The sequence below is a fragment of the Lycium barbarum genome, chromosome 11, assembly GCF_019175385.1.
Source record: "Lycium barbarum isolate Lr01 chromosome 11, ASM1917538v2, whole genome shotgun sequence".
Lineage (NCBI taxonomy): Eukaryota > Viridiplantae > Streptophyta > Magnoliopsida > Solanales > Solanaceae > Lycium > Lycium barbarum.
The window spans coordinates 23,345,808-23,369,789 of NC_083347.1; the positions used below are offsets into that span (position 1 = coordinate 23,345,808).

Consider the following 23,982-nt stretch of genomic DNA (forward strand, 5'->3'; position numbering starts at 1 on the left):
GTCACCAACACCTTCACCATATATACTATCACGACCAACATAAACCATTTATCAATCCTCTATGTCTTAAAAAATGAAATTTCTAACTTTTGCTAATTTCTAATTTGATGACGGTCCTGTGGAGTTTGGAATATTTTTGTATCTATATATTTTCCACTCCACAAAATTGATTATCCAAGATTTATTTGTTTAAGCCATCAGTTTAAATTCAAAACAACTTATACATACGGATCTATACCTATCAGAGACATGTACCTTTAATAAATAAAAATAATACAATATAAAAATAAATTATTAAAGGTACAATAGATTTATTTTCATCATGCTAAAATAAATAAAAACAATATAATATAATTGAGAGAAAGACAATTATTGTAGAAATATTATTTCGTTATCCAATCAAATCATAAAAATAATACAATATAAAAATAAACTATTAAAGGTACAATAGATTTGTTTTCATCATGCTAAATAAATAAAAATAATATAATATAATTGAGAGAAAGACAATTTTTGTAGAAATATTATTTCGTTATCCAGTCAAATCTTGAGATCATTTCTTACGTATATTAACATTAGGAAATATGAGATATTACATACACAAGGAAACAATGGAAGATGGGTAGATGATTTATGTTGGTTGTGATATACATATGGTGAAGATACTGGTAAAAAGAAGGTTGTGGAGAATTGGTATGCCGTGTGATTATAATGGATGGAGTTAATAGATGAAGGACAAATTGGAGTCACTTTTATAACGTTGAAGATATATATATATATATAGATTGATAATAATATTTCGAGAAGTGATATTGAACTTTTTAATAATAGAAGGAGCAATACGACGTCGATGGGGAAACAGACATCATTGTATTGCTTAGTGGACAAGGTTTGCATACTACATTAGTTGAACTTGGAAATGAAAGAAAAAAAGTAGCCGCCCAAGATTGACAAAGTTATTCTTCTACCATAGTAAACCTCTCCCCGGCCCGGTCCCCCCTTTTATTTTCATGGACAAGTCAGTATCCTTTTTTCCTTTTCATTCACCAAGTATCATTACCTGTTACCTAGGAAGGACAGATCATATGGACCCATGTGTTTGCTTTATTCCTTCACTTAATGAACAGAGGATTCGGGATATAAGCTTTATGACTTTAATATCTAAAGTTCTTATTTTTAGTATTAAATTTATAATAACTCTCTCCAGTCACAAAAAGAGTCTATTTAGTTATTTAAACATCTCTTAAAAAATATTAATTCCGAAACAAAAATAAGTAATTTGACTAAATCACTCCTAATTAAATAGACATTGAAATTTGATCATATAACACTTAATATGAGTAAATATGAAAAAACAAGGTTAATTCTTTCTTGATTTGGTAAGTGAACTCTTTTTTTGATCTAAAAAAAAAAGCTAAGTGGACTCTATTTTTAATCCAAAGGCAGCAATAACAACAACAACAACATACCCATTGAAATCCCATAATGTAGGGTCTGGGGAGGATAAAATGTACGCAGACCTTACCCCTATTTCGGAAGATAGGGAGACTGTTTCCAAAAGAGTATATTTAAAGATATGAGTTCATATTATAATTTGTGGATTTATATATATAAATTTATGTGATGCTTCGAACTAAATCTGGTGTCGATATGCTACATTTGTCTCTACAATCAAGATTGGAATCCAATAACATGACTAATTCATATACGCGCACCGCATAAGACACATATAAGGAGTAAATGTATGCTATCCAGACTGGGCTTTGGGGGGGGGGGGGGGGTGCAGCAATGGGAGGAAGAGGCGAACTCACTTTGGCGAAAGATTATATTGTATATAGAAGATTAAAATTATTTATTGTGTATATATAGTAGATGTTGAATTCCTTTGACTTTTTTTGTTTACTTGATCATATTTTGAACCTTCTTAGCGAAAATTCTGACACCGCTCCTAAGCAGTGTAGGAATTATTAGTTTATGGGTTTTGAATCACAAGATTTTTTCCTGCTGATTCTTTGATAAATTGTTCATACATTTAAATAAATTTTCTAATACAAATATTGAGTTTGTGCCTAAGCTACTTAATTACGCCGAACCCGTAATCACACTCTTATTTACCCTGGATTTGGATAATCAATTAAAATTGTAAGTGAGGTATAGGATATGTGGCTATATCTTGATCTTATTTTATAGAGAGAATAAATATATGAATATGCTATAAAGAAGCAATCAATGATTTGCTATGTTCTCGTGTATCTATCAATACATAAACGGTATTTGATTTAGGAAACGTAAGAAATGAGTACAACAAACATAAATCGAATCTGATATATTGAGAGGAAGATTTGTATATTTTGCTATTACAAGAGTTCTTAGTAATGTAGAAGCCAACCCCCTAAAAGGAGGGCAATTCCCCCTATTTATAGTGTTACCCGCTGGGCTCCATACAACATAAAGAATAAAATAATAAGGGAAAAGTTCTGAGTTGGATTAGGTTGGGTTAGGTTGGCCGTACGATCTGACACCAGTACGGTTGGCAGTTGAGCATGGCAGGACGTTATCGACGCGTGGCAGAAGCGCAACGGATCTCCCGGACCAACGACCTCAATCATCTGGACTAACGGCCACGTCCAACCTGGCCGTGGAGAAAACCAGACCAAATGGTGCCCTACCTTGGTTTCGGTTTAGGAGTTCCTCCGGTTCAAAACGAAAGTCTCCGTGCATGTTCCTATGCCTCTCTCCCCTCGGTTCCTTGTCTCACCGGTTTAATGCTTATCCGATTTTCACCGTATACACATAGTCCCCACACTTTCCGGACCAAAGTATTATCGGAGTAGCGGGAAGTGGATGAATCAAGAAACCGGTGATTCCATTTAACCGTAGTCATCTCTTCCTTTTGGCGGGAATGGTTGCGTCACGTTCCCCCTTTATCGGCCACGTGTCTTACCCCAGATGGCCCGTTCTGACAACCGCCGCACGCACGTCGTTTCAAGTCACTCCTCATTAATTATGGGGACATGTGGCGCTCCCCGGTTGGCTGGGGAATCGTAACCGTCACAGTCCCATGCCTATATAAGGCTCTTTCACCTCTTCATCCAAACATTTTCGAACTCTTATATTCATCTTCTCTCTTCTGAAGCTTTTCACTTCTCATCCTACAACTCATATTGCCTGTTGATTTGCTGCTTATATTTATGCAAAAAGGAACGATCCTTACCAATTCCTTCACCATTCATTCTCGTGTGCTGTAGCTTCTTGTTTGAGTGTTGCTTCCTCCTTTCACTTTTGCCACTCTTGAACTCTTTAGCTGCTCCCTTTACTCTTTCACCTTCCTTTCCGAATCCACTCAACTTCTTCCTTTCATATTTCAAAATGTCTGAAACCACTTCCCATGATATTCCCTCAGTTTCATCCCAAGGAACCGAGCCTGCATCTCCGGCTAAAGAAAAGAGTTCCTTCGAGCCTACAGCCTCGGACATTATACCGGCCAAAACCAATTTCAACAAAGACTTAGAGGTCAAAAAACCTTCCTCCGTATCCGACAGAGGGTATGATGTGAGACAATACCCCTGCTCTATTACCGAGGATAGACTTAACCTTGTCCGGTCTGACTGCGGATGGGACAATCGCCCGGTCCTAGTTTTCGCCCTTGGGCCCAATGAGTCAGTCACCGACCATCGGGAGGGATTTTTGTATGTCTACACTTACCCCTTCACCCTCAAGCTCGATCCTCCGATCGATCCGGTCATCCTAGACATGTGCCGGACTTATGACATAACCTTGGCCCAGATTGGTCCGATTGTTTGGAGGGTTGTGGCATGCCTCCGGCTTTTGGCCAACAACGTCGGGAAGGAGCTCATGCTGGCTCACTTGATACGCCTATATTCCCCAAGGTTGTTCCGGAGTGGCGTAATAAAACTTGCCAAGCGTAGCCGAAATCCATTTTTCTCAAAAATGGACGAGGACAGAGACAGGGGTTGGTTGGAGCGATATGTCTGGGTGAGGACCGAGGACATCATCCCGGCCAATTACATGCCTTTCCCGGAGAAGTGGAACAACAAGCGTAAGTCTGAACCTTTAAGCGATTGCTTTTGTATGTTTCGTTAAATTTTAACCCCGCTTTCTCACTGTTTTTCTTATTCGTGTCAGCCAATGGGTATATTCCTCCGGTAGTCCGGAACCTGAGCGAATGGGTCACTGCACTTCTTAGCCAACATGTTCACGATAACCGGACGTGGGGGCACCTGTCACGTGGCCGATGGGTCGCCCAGAACCATGGTAGTATTCTGCTCTTTCCTGTGTTCACTGCACCTTCTACTATCCATATTCATTGCGTTTTTTACTTTCAGGTTTACCCAAAGGTTCGGTGGATCCCGGGCCGGAGTCAATAGCCAAACCCACAATGTCGGCACCCGAGTTTGACTCAGCGGGTGTATCTCGTGCCCTTGCTGCTGCTGTTACCGCCAAAAGGAAAAGGCCCTCGGATAAAGGGAAAAAGTCGAAGAAGAGGGCGAGGAGAGTCACTCGGACCCTACGGGACGAAACAGAGCTCGACATTATTGTTCGGAGAGTCGAGGCCGATGCTGCCGTGGCTACGATCCCGAAGGAGGCTGTCTCCGTACCACCCCTTATTTCTGCTGGTGAAGGACTTTTAGTTCCAGTTTCACATACAGGTGCAGAAGAAATTCTTTCCCCGGCTCCTCTAAGGTCGATTTATTTCGTCGACATTTCAGGTGAAACTTCTTCCGAAGAAGCACTCCTGCAAAGGACAGGGAAGCCCGGGGAGGCGGCCGTTGCTGAAGCCGGTCAAAGGACTGAGCCGATCCCGGAGATCGAAGTCCCCATTGACGTTCATCTGACGCCCGAGAATGAGCCTTCCGCAACTACGGAGCCCCCGACCTTTGCTGAAGATACTGAGGTTTCTCCAAGTTCCTCTACCCCGGCTCCGAGGCCTGACGAATTTGAGGATATGTTCTTGGGCACTCCTCTCACTACCGGCGAAGCTGCAGGATTCGGGTATCTCCCGATCCCTCGGGCCACGAGGTCGGCCAGCCGGACCTCCGAATCTGGGGCCAGGGACAGCTTGGTGAGTATCTTTCCGGCCCCGAGCATGGAGCCGAGGAGAACAAAATCGGTTATGGTCACCGTTCCCGAGGACTGCAGCTTTATTTCTCACCCAGTGGGTGTAGCGAGCTATCTGCGGCCTCTTGTCTCGGATTCGGACAAGCGGAAGATGACCGGGGTCTCTTAGCAGTGCCTCATTAACGAGGGTATGCACGCGGGCAACCGGGTAAGATTTTTTAGCCGTCTTTGTATAACTTCACTGAGAATTTCAGCCTTGTTTTGTTCAAGTTTTTAACTTGCTTCATTTACAGAGTGTGGTGCTCGTCAACGAAGCCTTCATCCGTGCCCAGCAAGAGATGGACGATCTTAAGGGCCAACTGGATGCCCAGGGCCTAGAAACGGAGAAATATCTGCACCTTCTTCAGGAGAAGGAGGAGGAGTTGAACCGAGCAGTCGCTCTTTCCAAGCTTCGCCCCGAGCTTGACGCAGTGAAGGCCGAAAACCGTCAGTTAAGGAGTGAGCTGGCTGCGATGGCCGAATATAATCGGAGTCTCGAAGATGACAAGATCGGTCTTAACCGAGGCATCGCTCAGATTTTCTCGAGGCTTGGCGAGCTCGAAACCACCCTCTCCCAACTCCGGGAGGAGGTGGACTTGGTGAAGTCGGATGCTGCGAGCTTGGACGAGAGGAATCAATTGCTCGAATCCGAGAGTGCCCGATATCAAGAGTGTACAAGGATGTTCGAGGAGAAGGCGGAGATGAGGGCTCGGATGTGTGACGATCTGAAAAACGAACTTAAAGAGACGGATGATTGAAATGACACTCTCTGGGCCGAGCTTCAATCGGCCATCCAAATGCAGAATGTCCTTGGAGAGAGATGGGATGCTTTGGAGGCAAGGCTAGCCAAGGCCGAGGCTGATTTGGAAGAAGCTCTGAAGAGCGTGGAAGTCGCCAAGGCTCAAGCCACTATTGTTGCCGAGTACGAGAAATGAAAATCTCGGAGGATCACCCTCGAGCAAGCCGAGCATGGCTTTACTGATCTTCCGACCCTTATTGCTGAGGCCAAAAGGGTCATGGGAGAGGCTAAGGATGCTCTCGGTGCTGACTTCGATGACTCCGAGCGGACAATGTCCGAACGTTCTGGCTCCAGCCATTCCGGGTAGATTAGGGCCTGTACTTGGCTTTCATCTTTATTTTATTTTCTGCCTTTGTAGGACTTTGGTTTTTTGATGTAAAAACATCCCTTGTACAGATTCTGTATAAATGAAAAATGCATCTTTCTAGTTCCTTCGTTTGAACGTTTGCTTATTTATTTTTCACTGAATTGTTGGTCCGTTTTACGAACAAGCTGACTCGTAGTCATTAGTTCACTGTGCCTGTAGGACTTACCTAATGCTTTGTTAATTCAGATGCCTCCGAATCGTGATAGGCATTTCCTTAGGGCCGATATTTTTCAGCAATATTTTAGGGCCAGTATCCTTTCGGGCACCCGAATCTCAACCTTGGCTGAATTTTGACGTAACAGTCCCCAGTTGGGGAGGTTAGAAAATTTTGGCTCGGATCGTTGTTACCTCGTTGCCTTAGTCGAATTTTTAACGATTTTGGATCGGTTTGCTATGACCTTGTCGCCTTTGTCGAATTTCGACCATAATGCCCGGTATAGGGTGTGTGGATGAAGTGGTGCCGAAATATGGTAGTTTCACCGGGGTAAAGTCTTTTAACAAGAAGATAACCGAGATATTGCTATCCAAACTTTCGATAATTTTGCATTGCAAAGTGTTTGTATACATGAGAATTTTGTTTCCTTCTGCTTTTGCCGTAGCAAGTATTAAATGGACACGATTCATTTTGACCGTTTGGTCCTTACACTGAAACCTATAGCAGAAGGTCCGACCTTGTTTTTGACGTAGCAAGTACTAAATAGACAGGATTCATTTTGATCGTTTGATCCTTACACTGAAACCTATCATTTTTGGCCCGGTGCTATTTGTTGAGGGCGGCCTCCGGAGTGGGTGTGATAGTCCCCTAGCTCTTGGCAGAGCCGCAAGATCGGGTGAGTGCTATTAAGTCCCCATTCATTGTGTGTGACCCCGAGGTTCCGAACGTTTGTCCTTTATATTTGTCAAGTAACACGTTGTACTTGTTGCCTCATTAAAAACCTTGTCGGAAAACCCGTTTTGGGACAAAACCGTACTAAGGAAAAGAGTGCAACACATGTTTTCAGATTTAGATTCTTTTCTTTGCCTGGTACTCGGCTTCCTGCAAAAAAAAAAGGTCAAAAATAGAGAAACATGTGGTGTTTTTACCTCAGTAGTAGTATCTTTTCAGATGAGCCACATTCCAGTTATTGCGCAGCCGCTGCCCATCCATGGACTCCAGCTGGTACGATCCTTTACCCGTTACCTCGATTATCCTGTAAGGTCCTTCCCAGTTCGGACCCAGTTTTCCTTCGTTGGGATTCTTGGTGTTCAAGGTAACTTTTCGGAGCACCAAGTCCCTATTTGGAAGTGATGAAAATTGGCTCTCCGATTGTAGTACCTTTCCACCCTCTGTTTCTGGGCTGCGATACGGACCAATGCGTTTTCGCGAAGCTCGTCCGTGAGGTCGAGTCTTACGGCCATGGCCTCCTCGTTTGACTCCTCGGTTGTATATCGGAACCGGAGGGTCGGTTCACCAACTTCTACGGGGATAAGAGCTACAGCCTCGTAGACCAACGAGAAAGGAGTCTCCCCAGTGCTCGATTTCGATGTGGTTCTGTAAACCCACAATACCTCCGGTAATATTTCTCTCTAATAATGCTTTGATGCTTCAAGTCTCTTCCTCAGGTTTTGGATAATTGTCTTGTTCGTGGATTCCGCCTATCCGTTTGCACACGAGTGATACGAAGTTGATACAATTTTCTTGATCTTCAATCCTTCGAGGAATCTATTGACTTTGCCACCTACGAACTGGGGCCCGTTATCGCAAGTTATCTCAGCGGGGATGCCGAAACGACAGATGACGTGGTCCCATATGAAGTCAATGACCTTCTTTTCTCTGATTTTTTCAAAGTCCTGCGCTTCAACCCATTTGGAGAAATAATCAGTCATAAACAAAATAAAATGAGCTTTACCTGGTGCCCATGGTAATGGACCGACGATGTCCATTCCCCATGTTACACTCCATAATAATCTGTGCTACTTGTATTAAAACAAGAAAGAATGAGTTAAGAAGGTTCAAGGAAAGTTAATCGAGTTAGTAAGAATATCGTTATATATACATGGTTTCCTTAAGTATCCCAAGGCGACACGGTTACCTAAAGGGTGTGGAATCGCGCTATGAGTATGTATATGAAGTAATGCGAGTGACCTTTTAAAGTATTTGTGATTATTAGTAATGATATAGAGGGTGGACAAAAGATATGAATATACTTTTGCGATTGGAGTTTCGTCAAAGCTTTGTGAGTTCTCTAGTTATGTTTAAGGTTATTGTGAGTCTCTGGACCCTTCAAGATGTGTATATGGATTTTTTTATTGATGTATATAAGTGTGTATATGTATGCATAAGAGGTTACATAAGGTTGGAAGAGGATTAGAAGTTAAACGAAATGAATCGGAACAACTTCAGTAAAATTTCGGACCCGATTTTAGTCTATATTGTAGGAGGCATATCTCCTTGAATATGAGGAGTTTTAAGGTGTTTCAAAAGCCTAAAATGAAGTTCATCGAGTCTAGTTTGTAATGCAACAAACCGCTCGTCAAAATGATATCGGGATAAGGAGATATGGACGATGCAAGTTGGGCTGGCAGGGCAGCAAGTTTGGACCCGACCCAAACACTCACATTTCGGCCCATGAGGCCCATTAAACTCAATAGATAAGTCACCACTTTGCCCTATATCATTTCACACGACCTAAAACAGATCCAAAACCCTTATTTTCTCTCCCAAACCCCCTTTCTAATTGAGCCATCATATAAGCTAAATCCTAGACCCTTGACATGATATTAGTTAAAGAGAAGTTGTAGCTTAAGTTTTTTTTGTGTTGTTAAGCAAGCAGCTGGAAAGAGGAACAAGATTCTTGAAGATTCTGATTGCTAAAGGTAATTTCAACCTCCCACTCATGTTATCAATTTGGATTAAAGGTTTAATATGGTGTATACGTGAAGGAAACGTTGATATACAAGCTAGAGAGAGAGAGAGAGCATAAGCCATGGCATTCGGCCATGGCTAGCAAAATTGGAGCTCAAATTTGTTGATCCAAAAATCAGATTTTCTAGGTATTTCAGCCCTTAGGAAGGTGATAATAACGTGGAGAATTCATTTGGAGCAACAAGAACAAGTATTAGTGCATTTCACAAATTCTAGCTAAGTGGAAAAAGCCAACTTGTTAAGGTAAGAGTTGATCATTTTTCTATGTGTTTGATGATGAAGTTGGACGTGTGGGGAATATGCAAATGTAAATTGTATGTGTGAAATTATGTATCTTGATGTTGAAGCATAGTTGTAACTTGGTAACATGAATTGCACGAATGTTGGAATGTTGTTGAAATGTTGTTGAATGCCGTAGGGGCTGTTTTTAATTGAAATTTGATGGACTGATTTGAATTAATATTTTGGTTGTTGTAATCATAGATTATGTGATGAGAATGAAGGAATTTAATGGTTAGAGTTGGAGTTAAAATTGTTGTGGGTTGTTGTAAGGATTATAGAGATAATAATGTGATTTACTTGCATATGGATAGATGATGTGGTGTCGTGTGGCTGCTGTTGTATTTCCCTGAAATTTGCTGAAAAGATGGCATGAAATAAGTCGTAAGAAGTGTATATGGGCTGCTTGGTGTGTTGTAAGTGTTCGTTAGAATTTCGGGCATCGTTATGTTATAGTTTAGGGGCTGTTTTCGGCCCAATTTGGAGAAATTGTTGGATCGTTGGAAATATTATGTGAATTGTTTAGAATGTTCTTGAATGTTGTTAGTATGGGTTTGGGTTAGTATTTGAATGTATAGGCGTTGATGTTGGCTTGAAGGTAAGCCGTTGAATTGAATATTTGGAAAGTTGTCGAATGATGAAAAAGAGAGTATTAATGTAATATTGTCTTTCGGATTGGTTATTGGAGTTGCTAGGTTGGTTATTGTGGTTGTTGCTGTTGATTTTGAGTGAGTTAAATTCTCGGGATGGCCTATTTACAGGGGAAGTGCTGCCGAATTTTCTGTAGAATTTAATGTTAGTTTGGAATGAATGGCTTAAGTGCCTATGTTTAATATTAGATATTCGTTGGCATATTTGTAGACCTTGGGGAGCCCGAGGCGTAGATTGGAATTTACTTTAGATTGGCTATCTTGGAGTGCGTACGAGGTATGTAAAGCGCAACCCTTCTTTCTTTTGGCATGCCTTAGTTTTCAATAGGCTATATCACGAGCCTCGAGGAAATTCCAAATTCGAAATCCGAGCACGTTATGATCCTTATATATATATTTCTTGGCATTCCTATGTATGTTGTGATGAAGTATGAACAATTATGTCTTCGAAAGCATTGATTTCCAAACTTTGTACAAAAAGTTGTTTTAAAGAATTCCGTAACTACGAAATGCCATATCTTTTGCATAAAGGCTCTGATTGCTCCAATATTTTCATAAGAGTTTGCATGATGTATAATGAGTATGTTTTCCATGAGCGGGCCCGATTCGGGTCGATACCCGTTCGTGGGTCCCGCGACTTTCCTTTATGTAATTCGGACGACTTTTGAAAGAATTTGGTATGATTATCATTTCGAATTTCAAATATGATCATTTTACTTATGTTTGAATTTATGATAATGATTTTATGCATATGACTACTCTATTAACTACTAAACAAAAATTGTTTTAAATAATTCATTAAGTCTTATAAATTGTTTTGGCACTCGGAACGACTTCAGAAAGGTATGCTTCTGTAATTCATTATGACATCCGAAACTCACTTATTATGATCCCGTCTGACTTCATTGAATTGGTTTGTCATTGATATGCCTCATCGAGTCTCTGAAAATATTTATGATATTTTAACTGCATTTAGTTTCTCACTACTCTATTCGTGGATGCCCCAATGTTTCCCACACTGAGCCCGGGCCAGGATATGTTGTCAAGCGTAATCCTCTGCATTGTTCGCCGTGCCTCGATGTGAGGGGGCAGGTATACGTGTACATGGGTTTGTGGAGTATGCTGTGCCATGTACACATGTTCTGATATGATTTGCCATGGCCATCTGATATGATATACTATGTTACGGGGTTATGCCCCTATTCTGATTCTTCTGTGTTGTGGCACCAGCGTCGGGAGGGTGGCCACGTTCTGTTTGCCGAGTCCCTTGGCAGGGGCCGGATTTGATATGACATATGTTTCTGTACACACTCCGCATGTTTTGAAGATATGTATTTGATACTTTGGATTTTCTACTCACTTTTTCTGTACGTTCTGTACCAGTTATGATTTTGGTTCTGTAATTCAGGCTTTACATATTCAGTACATATTTCGTACTGACCCCCTTTCTTCGGGGGCTGCGTTTTCATGCCGCGCAGGTACCGACGACAGGTTTGCTGATCCGTCCGTCTAGGATATCTTTTCTGCCATTTGGAGCGCTCTTTTATTCAGAGCCCATCTTTTGGTACAGTCTGTCACTACTGTATATATATATATATTCTCGTTCATGGGTACGGCGGGGCCCTGTCCCGTTATATGATTTCGTCGGTCTGTTTAGAGGTCTGTAGACATGTTTGTGGGTTAGGGTCTTTCTGTACGGATGCGTGTATATGTTGTGTTTGGGCGATCTCATTCGCCGCGGTGGCCGGTCCGCATATGTTTAAATGTTGCTTTGTTGGCCCTGGGTGGTCATTGTTGGTATTATCTGTGCGCAGGGTTAATTTGGATAGTCTGTAAAACAAAGGAAACTCTGCCGAAATTTTTCTGGAAATTATCTAAATATTGAAATATAGCCTTGTCGGCTTCTGCTATATACTTGAATGCGTTTGATAATATTCGTTCTCAACTCTGTTTAAAAATGATGATTTAGTTTGTATGTCCGTTTGGGTGCCCAAGTAGGGCACCAGTCGCGGCCCACGGGGCTGGGTCGTGACACCCCACTTCATGAAAGGCCAGGGTGATACCACCGAATGCAACAACTCCCCGGGCTGATGAATCATCGGAGCATGTCTCTGACATCCGTCGCATTTACGGACGAAGTTCTTTGAGTCTTCCTCAATCAGGTTCCAGTAATAACCGGCCCTGATAATATTTTGGACCAGAGCATCAGCGCCGGAGTGATTGCCGCAGGTTCCTTCGTGCACCTCTCTCATCACATACTCCGTCTCTCCGGGACCCACACTTGGCCAAGGGTCCGAAGAAAGACCGTCGATACAATTGGCCGTCTACCAAATAAAAACGCGCAGCTTTGGTCCTTAATGACCGTGATTCTTTCGGGTCATTCGGGAGCTTCCCATCAAGCAAGTAGTCGATGTACTTGTTGCGCCAATCCCAAGTTAAACCCATTGTGTTTATTTCGGCGTGTCCGTTTTCTATCGCCGTGTTTAACAAGTGCACCGTTGTGCCGGGGTTGATTTCCTCCCCTTCGACCGAGATCCCAAATTTGCTAATGCATCGGCTTCGCTGTTCTGCTCCCTCGGTATGTGCTGTATGGTCCATTCTCTAAATCGATGTAGTATCACTTGGATTTTTTCAAGATACCTCTACATCCAATCCTTGACCTCGAAGACGCCGTTCACCTGGTTTACGACCAAAAGCGAATCGCATTTTGCTTCGATTATTTCGGCACCCAATACCTCGGGCCAGCTCCAAACCTGCAATCATAGCCTCATACTCGTCTTCATTGTTAGTCAATTTAGCAGTTCTAATGGACTGCCGAACGACATCCCCGGCCGGGTTCTAAGGATGATTCCGAGCCCGGAACCTTTGAGGTTCGAGGCCCCGTCCGTGTGTAGAGACCAAATACCCGAGGCCTTTCCCGGGGTCAGCAGAAGTTCTTTCTTGACCTCGGGGACCATAGCCGGGGCGAAATCTGCCACGAAGTCGGCCAAGATCTGGGACTTGATGGCCGTTCGAGGTTTGTACTCGATATCATACCCGCTAATTTCTACAGCCCATTTAGTTAGCCTACCCGATAGTTTCGGTTTATGCATGATATTTTTTAGGGGGTAGGTAGTTACTACACATATCAGATGGCATTGAAAGTAGGGCTTGAGCTTTCTAGAAGCGCTCACCAGTGCCAATGCCAATTTTTCCAAGTGGGGATAATGGGTCTCCGCATCCCCCAAAGTTCTACTCACGTAATAGACAGGGAATTGTGTACCTGATTCTTCTCGGACCAAAAGGCCGCTCACCGCTACTTAGGAGACAGCAAGGTAGAGAAAAAACCGCTCGTCCGCTCTTGGCGTGTGCAGTTGCGGTGGGCTGGACAGGTATCTTTTTAGTTCTTGCAAATCCTTTTGATACTCTGGTGTCCAAACGAAATCGTTCTTCTTCCTCAGTAAGGAGTAGAAGTAGTGGCTTTTGTCCGAGGATCTTGATATGAAACGGCTTAGCGCCGCTATCCTTTCGGTGAGCCTCTGCACTCCTTTGACGTTGTTCACTACTTTGATATCCTCGATGGCCTTGATTTTGTCCGGGTTGATTTTGATACCCCGGTTCGACACCATGAAGCCCAAAATTTATCGGACCGGACGCCGAAGGCGCATTTTTCCGGGTTAAGCTTCATGTTGTACTTGCGGAGCACATCTAAGGTTTCCTGCAAATGCTTTAAATGGTCCTCTGTTTCCAGGGACTTAAAAATCATGTCGTCAATATAACAGTAAGTCCCGTACTGGGTAATGAAGGATGTTTTCTCTTGATCCTCCGAGTGCATCCGAATTTGGTTATACTCGGAGTAACCATCGAGAAAACTTAACATCTCATGTCCGGCCGTAGCATCGATCATTCTGTCGATGTGAGGCAACAGAAATGAATCCTTCGGGCATGCTTTATTTAAATCTTTGTAATCAACACACATTTAAATTTTTTTACCTTTCTTGGGCACCACTACCACATTAGCCAGCCAATCCGAGTACTTTACCTCCCGGGTAGAACCTATTTTTAAAAGCTTGGTTACCTCGTCTTTTACGAAGGCGTGTTTTGTTTCCGCCATGGGCCTTCTCTTCTGCTTCACCGGGGGAAACTTTCCGTCTAAGCTAAGCTTATGAGCTGCTACTTCTGGTGATATACTTGTCATATCTATATGGGACCATGCGAAGCAATCTGTGTTAGCTCGAAGGAATTCAATTAACTTGTTCCTGAGCTCCGGGGTTAGCCTCGTGCCCAGGTATACCTTTTTGTCCGGTAGATACTCGAATAAGATGATCTGCTCCAGCTCCTCTACGGTCGATTTGGTTGCATCCGAGTCATTCGGCATGACAAACGATCTGGGAACATCGAAATCATCCCCTTTGTACCCCGGATCCAACCCAGTGTGCTTTGGTTGCTATTTGGTGTCCGCTCCTCCGGTTAGATCTTCTTCCTTTTGAGCCGATTCTTTGGGCCGAGGTGTTGCTTCTGCGACTGCGAACATCTCCCTTACAGTGGGTTGTTCACCTCGGATGGTTTTTATCCCTTCCGGGGTGGGGAATTTCAGCAGCTGATGCAGTGTTGAGGGCACGACCCTCATGCTATGTATCCAGGGTCTACCCAGCAATGCGTTATACTTCATATCCCTTTAATTACATAGAACACCGTTTGCTGGATAGTGCCATCGATGTTCACAGGCAATGAGATATCCCCTTTTGTGGTTTCGCTTGCCATGTTGGACCCACTGAGTACCCGGGCAACCCGTACAATCTGATCGAGCATCCCTAGTTGTTCGACCACTCTCCACCGGATGATGTTGGCCGAGCTACCTAGGTCAATCAAAATACGTTTAACCTTAGTTTTAAAGATAAGTACATAAATTACCAATGCATCATTGTGCAGTTGGATGATGCCCTCCGCGTCCTCGTTGCTGAAAGAGATAGAGCCCTCGAGTAAATAGTTCCGGCTGCGCTTCTCGCAAACAACAGAGACCTTGGCCAGTTTCATTATCGGCCCTCGAGGGGCATCGGTGCCCCCAATTATCATGTTGATTGTATGATGGGGTTCTTCCGGCTCGGCCCTCCGATGAGCCTCCCTTTCCCTGTAGTGACTTTTGGCTCGTTCACTCAGCAGTTCTCGGAGATGACCATTCTTCAGTAACCCGGCTACCTCCTCTCTCAACTGGCGAAAATCCTCGGTTCTGTGACTATGGGTTCCATGGTATTCAAACACCATGCTCGGGTCCCGTTGGCCCGGATCCGACCTTAGAATCTTACATCCGGGACACGACCGATAGCCGAGATGAGACCCGAGGTACTGACGTTGAAGTTGTACTCCGATATCTTTGGTGAGTCCTTGTTGTTGGCAGAGCTTCCGGCATCGCTCCTGAATGAGAGACCCCGGCTGCTCGATGGTCGCTTGACCCATTTACTACCCCGACTGGAGAAACGGCTTGGGCTCACCCTTGATTTCTCCGACCTGAAACTTTGCTTCTCCGAATGGGAGTATGGCCGATACCTTTCCTTCGACGATTCGGCCTTTGTTTCGTAACCCTTCCTTGGCCTCTCAAAACTTTTATTCACATTTATTAGCCCCGGGGGGAGCTCGAATTGATCATCCTCCACCCGAATCTTCGACTCGTATCGGTTATGGACATCAGCCCATGTCACAGCCTCGTACTCCAGCAAGATTTCTTTTAATTTGAACGAAGCTGTTGAACTCTGGACATTGAGCCCCTTTGTGAAAGCTTGCGCAGCCCATTCTTCTGGAACCGGGGGGAGTTCCATCCGTTTCCTTTGGAAACGGTTGACGAATTCACGCAGTAACTCATCGTCTCTTTGGGTTATATGGAAAATATTGGCCTTACGGGCCTGCACCTTTTTGGCACCGGCGTGAACTTTGATGAAGGCATCAGCGAGCATTTCGAAAGAAGTGATCGAATGTTCGGGTAGATGGTCGTACCATGTTAATGTTCCTTTGGACAAGGTTTCCCCGAACTTTTTCAGCAGTACCGATTCAATTTCGTCCTTCTCCATATCATTGCCTTGTATGTTTCGATCCTCTTTTCGGTTGAGTCTACCCGCTTTGCCAAAGTTTCGAGCATTTTTAGAACCTCAGTGGAGGATCCAGCTCCAGATCCGTTGCTCTCAATAACGCGTGCCTCCTCCCTTCTGGGTTCAGCAACACCGCTCGTTTTTTCCGGGGCCGTGGTATCCCCTCCGTTTTGCAACCGAGCTATTGCGATTCCCTGTTTGGCAATCTCCTCTCTCTGCTCCTGCAACATTTCAAAAATTAAACGTAAGTCAATATTATCATTAGGTATACCCGGTTCTTTCCGGTCCTGTGCCCGAGACAAAGTAACAGAGTTGTGGGTATTTATAGGATCAATGGCCGGTAAGGTGGCATTCTCCTGGTCCACGGTGTTTTGTCCGTTGAGTCCCTTCCTCGAATTAACGGGGTTCGGGTCAGCTGGATTTGGTAATCCTCGTGGCTCGCTGCCTTCATTTTCGGCCACGATCTCGTTGTTGTTGATGTGACCAGATTGCCCACTGTCAGGCAGTTAGTCTGTTTCTTGAGACACGAACAAAAGGTGTTTTTGATTTAGATGGGTAAGGTAGAGATCAAGATAAAAGACCACTATTATCCTAGCCCCACGGTGGGCGCCAAACTGTTTACCCCGGATTTGGATAATCAATTAAAATTGTAAGTGAGGTATAGGATATGTGGCTATATCTTGATCTTATTTTATAGAGAGAATGAATATATGAATATGCTATAAAGAAGCAATCGATGATCGGTGGTTTGCTATGTTCTCGTGTATCTATCAATACATAAACGGTATTTGATTTAGGAAACGTAAGAAATGAGTACAACAAACATAAATCGAATCTGATATATTGAGAGGGAGATTTGTATATTTTGCTATTACAAGAGTTCTTAGTAATGTAGAAGCCAACTCCCTAAAAGGAGGGCAATTCCCCCTATTTATAGTGTTGCCCACTAGGCTCCATACAACATAAAGAATAAAATAATAAGGGAAAAGTTCTGAGTTGGATTAGGTTGGCCGTACGATCTGACACCCGTACGGTTGGCAGTTGAGCATGGCAGGACGTTATCGACGCGTGGCAGACGCGCAACGGATCTCCCGGACCAACGGCCTCAATCATCCGGACTAACGGCCACGTCCAACCCGGCCGTGGAGAAAACCGGACCAAATGGTGCCCTACCTTGTTTTCGGTCTAGGCGTTCCTACGGTTCAGAACGAAAGTCTCCGTGCACGTTCCTATGCCTCTCTCCCCTCGGTTCCTTATCTCAGTGGTTTAACGCTTATCCGGTTTTTTTACCGTATACAACTCTACCACTAAATCCAGGTCCTATCATACCTCTGACTTTGCCATAATGTAAAGTATATTCGATCACTTTGCCATGCATAATATTTCTTCTATCCCAATTATGTAATACACTTTCCTTGTTAGTCTATCTAAAAAAGAATTTTACTTTTTTATATTTATAGAATAATTTAATTATAAAATAATTTACAATCATATAAATATTTAAGAATTATTTTGAATCATAAATTTTGATTATTTTTAAAGTTTCGCATTTAATTAAATAATATCGCATAAATTAAGACCGATAGAATACGAAAGAAGTGGTTTCTTTCAAGGAGTATGCCTTTTACTTTGAGTGCAAGACTCTGCTTCGACTTTTGGTCTTTGTACACAGCCTAAAAGTCATTTTGATTTGGATTTTAGCTTCAAAAAGCGCCGCCCTCTTTTGTCAGTTGTCACCCTCTTATCTGCATGTCATTTATCCTCAATGGACAGGCATCCAGTAGTTCCAGTAAAAGTTTATCTGCACAACAACAACAAACAACAACAACCCAGTGAAATCTCACAACGTGGGGTCTGGAGAGGGTAGAGTGTACGCAGACCTTACTCCTACCAAGGTAGAATGGCTGTTTCCGAGAGACCCTCGACTCAATAAAAACATAAAAAGAGGTCAGATACGGCTAAGAGATTCAAAGCGATATGGAAAAATTTTATCTGCACAGAATGTTTTAAATAAATTTTAATAAATATATAGTAATGTACTAGTAATACTATATAATTATTACTACCTTGATTATTTAATGGGCGAAAATGTAAATATACTTCTTAATTTTGTGATTTAGGGCAGATATATTTTTCTTTCGTTATAAAAGTAGTGTATATACTCCTACCGTTATAAAATAGTGTAAATATATTCCTACCGTTATAAAATGATGTAAATATACTCTTTTCGCTAACGAGAGTTTTTTTAAAATTATTTAGGTTATTTTTTAATTAAAAAAAGGTCACATGAATTTAAAAAAAAAGTCTATCTATTTTTTTTCGAGTAGACATATTTTTCTAAAGCCATGATAAATTTTTTTCGGGTGTGTCGGGTATGATTCGTTTTAAAAAATATCTCTGTGACTTTAAAATAAATGAGTCTACCCATTTTTTTAAATTAACCAGACCTAACCCATCAGAAAAAAAATGACTATGTGGATTTAGAAAAGTATGTCTACTAAAAAAAAAATGGGTAGACTTTTTTTTTTAAAGTCATGTGTCATTTTTTTTTAATTAAAAAAAAACCTAAATGATTTTTTTTTAAAACCCCGATAGCAAAAAGGGTATATTTACACTGTTTTGTAACGGCAGAGGTATATATACACCATTTTTGTAACGAGAGATATATTTATTCTAAATTACAAAATTAAAGGGTATATTTGCACCTTTGCTCCTAATTAATGTATATTTTTACTTTATAATTTATTTAATAGTAAATTAAATTGATTTGAGTAAACACTTGGTGTACATAAACACTTACCGTTGAGATCCTTATCTTGTCAAGCAATTCCCTCTCCCCTTTGTTTTCCTTTTATTTTTCTGCTGCTGATATTTTTAGGCGTTGTTTGGACATGATTTGAAATTATGGTTGGAAATCATGAGATAAAATCATGATTTGAAATCAAGTTTGGACATGTAATTTGGATTTCTTAAGTTACATTTTTTTATACACATAAAAATCCCACAAGTTGTGAAAACTATCAAAACATTCTCCATTCTTACACAATCTTACCAAATGAGCAAGTCATAATTCATAACAAAATTAATACGCCACTAGAGACCTTTCTAAAAAATAAAACATCAATTGATTAAACTTTAATTCAATAAAAAAGAAAATTTAACATGAATAATAATGTCACTATGACTTGGTAGAAGTTAGAACATAAATAAAGGTTGGTAGAAGTTAATCGGGTTGATAAATGGTTGGTGGGAGTAATTGTTAAAAATATCTACCAACTTATGAGTCTTTTTTTTTTTAATAAAATATATATTTATGGGTCAAGTTTTACATTTAAATTTTTTGAAACCATAATTTGAAATCCCAAATCATGCCTTTTGGATGATTTGAGATTTCATATCATGACATAAAACCATGAGATGAAATAGCATGTCCAAACGCTAATTTCATCTCATGACATGAAACCATGTTTTGAAATCGCATGTCCAAACGCCTACTTAGACGAACTTTTTGTTTGGTCGGTTACTACTTATTACTCCTTCCATCTTAATTTACATGACACTGTTTGCCTTGACATAAGCTTAAGAAAGAAAGAAAGACTCTTGAAATTTATGGTCTAAAATAAATCATAAATATTTGTGTGGCTATGAATCATTTCATTAAGGTAAAATAAAAAATTTACAGTTAAATTATTTCTAATTATAAAAAGATGATATTCTTTTTTTACAAGCTAAAAAAGAGAGAATGTTATATAAATTGGGATAGAGGAAGTATTATTTTAAGTTTATCTTTTCATTTTGTAAAGTGATTTAAATTTATCCTCCCTTTATTTTATTTTTTGCAACTGACTATTTCATTACCAAAAGTGAGCGTTTAAGAACAAGGGGAAGCTAGTTTCTGGACAGTCTCCATTCAGTAACAACGAAGCCTCTCAATTCATAATCTTCTTTTACAAGGAAACAGTTAGATTTACCTTTAAACTATGCCAAATAGTTTAAATTTATTCTTCACTTTACAAAATTATGCAGATTTTCATTTTTTGCCATCATCTATCTCCAATTTAAATGAATTGCTATTACAGTACTCTCTTTTGTTCAAACTCAAATGTTCACTTAGCCTTTTTATTTTGATTCAAATTAAGTGTCCACTTACATAATCAAGAAGGAATTAACTTTATCTTTCTAAATCTGCTCCTATTTACTCAAGGCAATAATAAGCACGAGTATTGTTAACTAAGGTGTTACATCCCGTACTTTTCATAAAATAAGTTGTGTCTAAAGTAAGTCGACGTAAGCTCGTAGAACAAGGTCATCTTTAAGGTTACAAGTGGTATGTTTAACAAGTGATAAGTAAATGTCGTGAAGTTTGGAGAGCATTGGGAGTTTCACGAAGTGTGAAACACTTTCACGGCCCGTCAAGGTGGGGGTTCCACCGTAGTTTCTTGGCAGAAAGCTGGAAAATAGGCGGTGTTTCATGGTGCCGTTCTACGGAGGGTACCACCATTTCACGGTGGCGGTCCCATCATAAAACCATTTCACGGGGGTGAAAGCCACCGTGAAAATGGAGGCGGTGGAAATTTCTTGAAATGTATAAATGGTGGACTTAGTTTCTTATTTTATTTATCACCATTTCCAGATCCTATACACCTAAAAACCCTCTCCAAGAGTTCTCATATGATCATAGAGTGAAATCAAAGATAAACAGCGTGAATCAAGTACCAGGAATCTCGTGGTGCTAGTGAAACCGAGTTCTTCTTTCTTGTTGTTGATTGGAAGATTCCCCCAAGTTGAAGTAAGCTTAGATTCAGGGCCGTCCCAGTTGTTTGAGGTAAGATTATACCTTTTTTTCATGTATTTGAGATCATATAGGTCATAGCTAGATTGTTTGGTTGAGAAATCATATTTGAGATGTTGTAGTATGTTGGACTATTTTGAGGTTGTTCTTGTTGCATTATATGACTGGAAGTTGATTGAATAGCTTGAATATGTTGTTTTTGTTTCTATGTGTGTTATGAAGGCAGAAAGAGATATAGAGAAGTATTGATTGTTGTTATGAGACGAGTTTGTCGCTCGATGTATCGTACATTAGTTTCCTTTAGTTTAATGATAGTTCCATTATCGTTTGGTGTTGATTGAAGTGTTGTACGCATATTATTTGTTGGGATTGTTGGAGTAAGTCGACGAAAGATAGAGGCTATTTCCCTTCGTTTGATGGCATAAAACCATAAAGCAAGTGCCGAACAAAGCGTACAAAAGAAGGGTCGTTCATAGAAATCACTTGTTTATGTTATTCCATGTTGTTTATGTTGTAGCTATCCTTTGTCGGGAATTCATTTTCATTTTAGCATTTTTCCATGACTAGTTGAGAAGTGGCGAGTATACATATGCCTTGTACAGTATTGAAGGAAAGGATGTTGATTCTGCTATTGAAGGAAAGGATGTTGATTCTGCATCAACAACATCTGCCATGGATATGTCGATTAAAGCAAGGAAGAAAGAGACAGTAAAAATAACGAAGCAGATGACCAAGAAAAAGGCAAAGTAAAAGTGACCAGCAAAGTAAAAGTGACCAAGAAAGAGGCAAAGTAAAAGGCAAAGGCAAAGTAAAAGTGACCAAGAAAGAGGCAAAGTAAAAGTGTTTTCAGACAAATTTATTTTGACTGAAAATGACAACAATCACGTGGAAAGATTAACGCTACAACTGTTTATTTTGGACAGTGCTGGACAGCTTTACACAAATGATGAGCATAAATGGAATATGAGTTGGTTACACATTTTGATATGTTGGATAAATAGAAATAAGACAAGTGTACATAGTACATACACTTTTCATTTATTTCTTTATTTTATTTGGATGTACAATTTTGTATAAAATAGGAGCAATGCCTAATGAATAAGATACAGAAAATTTCATCAATCTTTTCAAATTCTTTCATGGTATCAGAGCAGTGAAAGCCCGATCCAATCTTGCAAATTCACACATCATTTTCTGGCCTCAGCTAAGATGGCTGAAACAGGCATCACCCCTGCAACATCCAAAGAAGGAGAAAATGTTGTCACCATTGACATGAATCACCCATATCACCTTCATCCTTCAGATTCACCTGGGATGAACCTTATCAATGCAGTATTTGATGGCAGAGGTTTCCCAGGCTGGAGAAGGTCAGTTCTAATAGCTTTATCTGCAAAGAGAAAATTGGGTTTCATTAATGGGTCATGTAAAGAGCCAGATCTGGAATCAAATGAATATTTGCAGTGGTCATGTTGCAATGACATGGCCACTGCCTGGCTACTAAACTCCCTATCAAAAGAAATCAAGGACAGTGTGATCTATTCCAAAACTGCAAAGGAATTGTGGGATAGTTTACAAAGTAGATTTGGTAAATCAAATGGGGCTAAACTTTACCATCTACAAAAGGAACTAAGCAGTTTGGTACAAGGAAATGCAGACATCTCAAGCTACTTTACTAATCTAAAAAGATTGTGGGATGAATTAGACTCTCTAAATTCTGATATAGTGTGCACCTGTAACTGCACATGTGAAGGAAAAAGAAAACTAACCAAATCTATGGAGGACCAGAGGCTGATTCAATTTTTAATGGGGTTGAATGATGTTTATGCACATGCTAGAGGGAATATTTTAATGATAAACCCTTTACCTAGCATGGATCATGCTTATTCCTTACTACTCCAGGATGAAAACCAAAGAGAGATCTATGCTAATACCCATGTGTTCTCAGATTCCACTTGTTTCATGGCCACAAATCAGGGAAAGAACAATTACAAACCTGGAAATACATACAGATCAGGTAACCCATCCTACAAAGGAGGAAATAATTTTCAAAGATTTGGGAATACTGGAAATCATCCTCAAAGGTTTGGAAACAGTCAGTCTAGACCTAAAGTGAGGAAGAACAAATTCAATCCTAATGTGAGTTGTACTCATTGCTTAAGGATAGGGCATGTGATTGATGATTGCCATAAACTACATGGGTACCCTGAGGATTTTGAGTTCACCAAAGGAAAAAAATATCAAACTCCCATTAAGGGAAATGCAGCACTTGGGTGTGATGACTTACAGGAACAAAAGGGAACACATCAGACCACAAATGCAAATCTATCTTTCCAACATCTCAGCAAGGAACAGAGATCAGAAATTGCTCACATGTTTCAACAGATGCAAATGCAAATGGGACAATCAAACTCACAAATAGGGCAATCAAGTTCTACTGCCCCTGATCCTCATGCTATAGCAGGTACAATCCTTAAGTATTCAGGAGTTTGTCTATCAGTTTTTAATTCCAACACTTGGATCATTGATTCAGGTGCATCAGAGCACATGTGCTTTGACTCCACCTATTTTTCTAGTTTAACTCCTCTACCTGTCCCTCTAAGCATTAGTCTACCAAATTCTTTTAAGCTGATTGTTACTCATGTAGGAAGTGTTCCAATCTTGCCTAATCTCATTTTAAAAAATGTTCTTCATGTTCCTTCTTTTAAGTATAATCTGCTTTCTGTCAACAGATTATGTCAACAAATCAATTGCAACCTTTTATTCACTCCTAGTGCATGTATTTTGCAGGACCTTTTTCTGAGGAGAATAGAAGTTTTTGGTAATGTCAAAGAAGGATTGTACTTACTGCATCCTTCAATTTCTAAGTCAAATATTTTCTCTAAATAAAATGTAGTTTCAGTTTCAAAAGGAAGTGATTCTCGGTTTGTTTCCAATTCAGTTTCCTTTCCTGTTCTTGCTAATGTTATTTCAGATGTAAGCCTTTGGTACATCAGACTTGGGCATTTGCCAC

At 40.8% G+C, this 23,982-nt stretch overlaps 1 long non-coding RNA gene across 2 annotated transcripts; it reads left to right on the top strand.

Annotated features, from left to right (window-relative positions):
- Positions 1–8,231: 8,231 nt before the first annotated feature.
- Positions 8,232–12,028, top strand: LOC132619093 (uncharacterized). Of its 2 annotated transcripts, XR_009574510.1 has the most exons (4): positions 8,232–9,140; positions 9,207–9,432; positions 10,330–10,395; positions 11,349–12,028. It is a non-coding gene; the product is annotated as an uncharacterized LOC132619093 (long non-coding RNA). The 2 variants fall into 2 exon arrangements; XR_009574509.1 differs by having other exon boundaries at positions 8,232–9,432.
- The last annotated feature ends 11,954 nt before the right edge of the window (positions 12,029–23,982 follow it).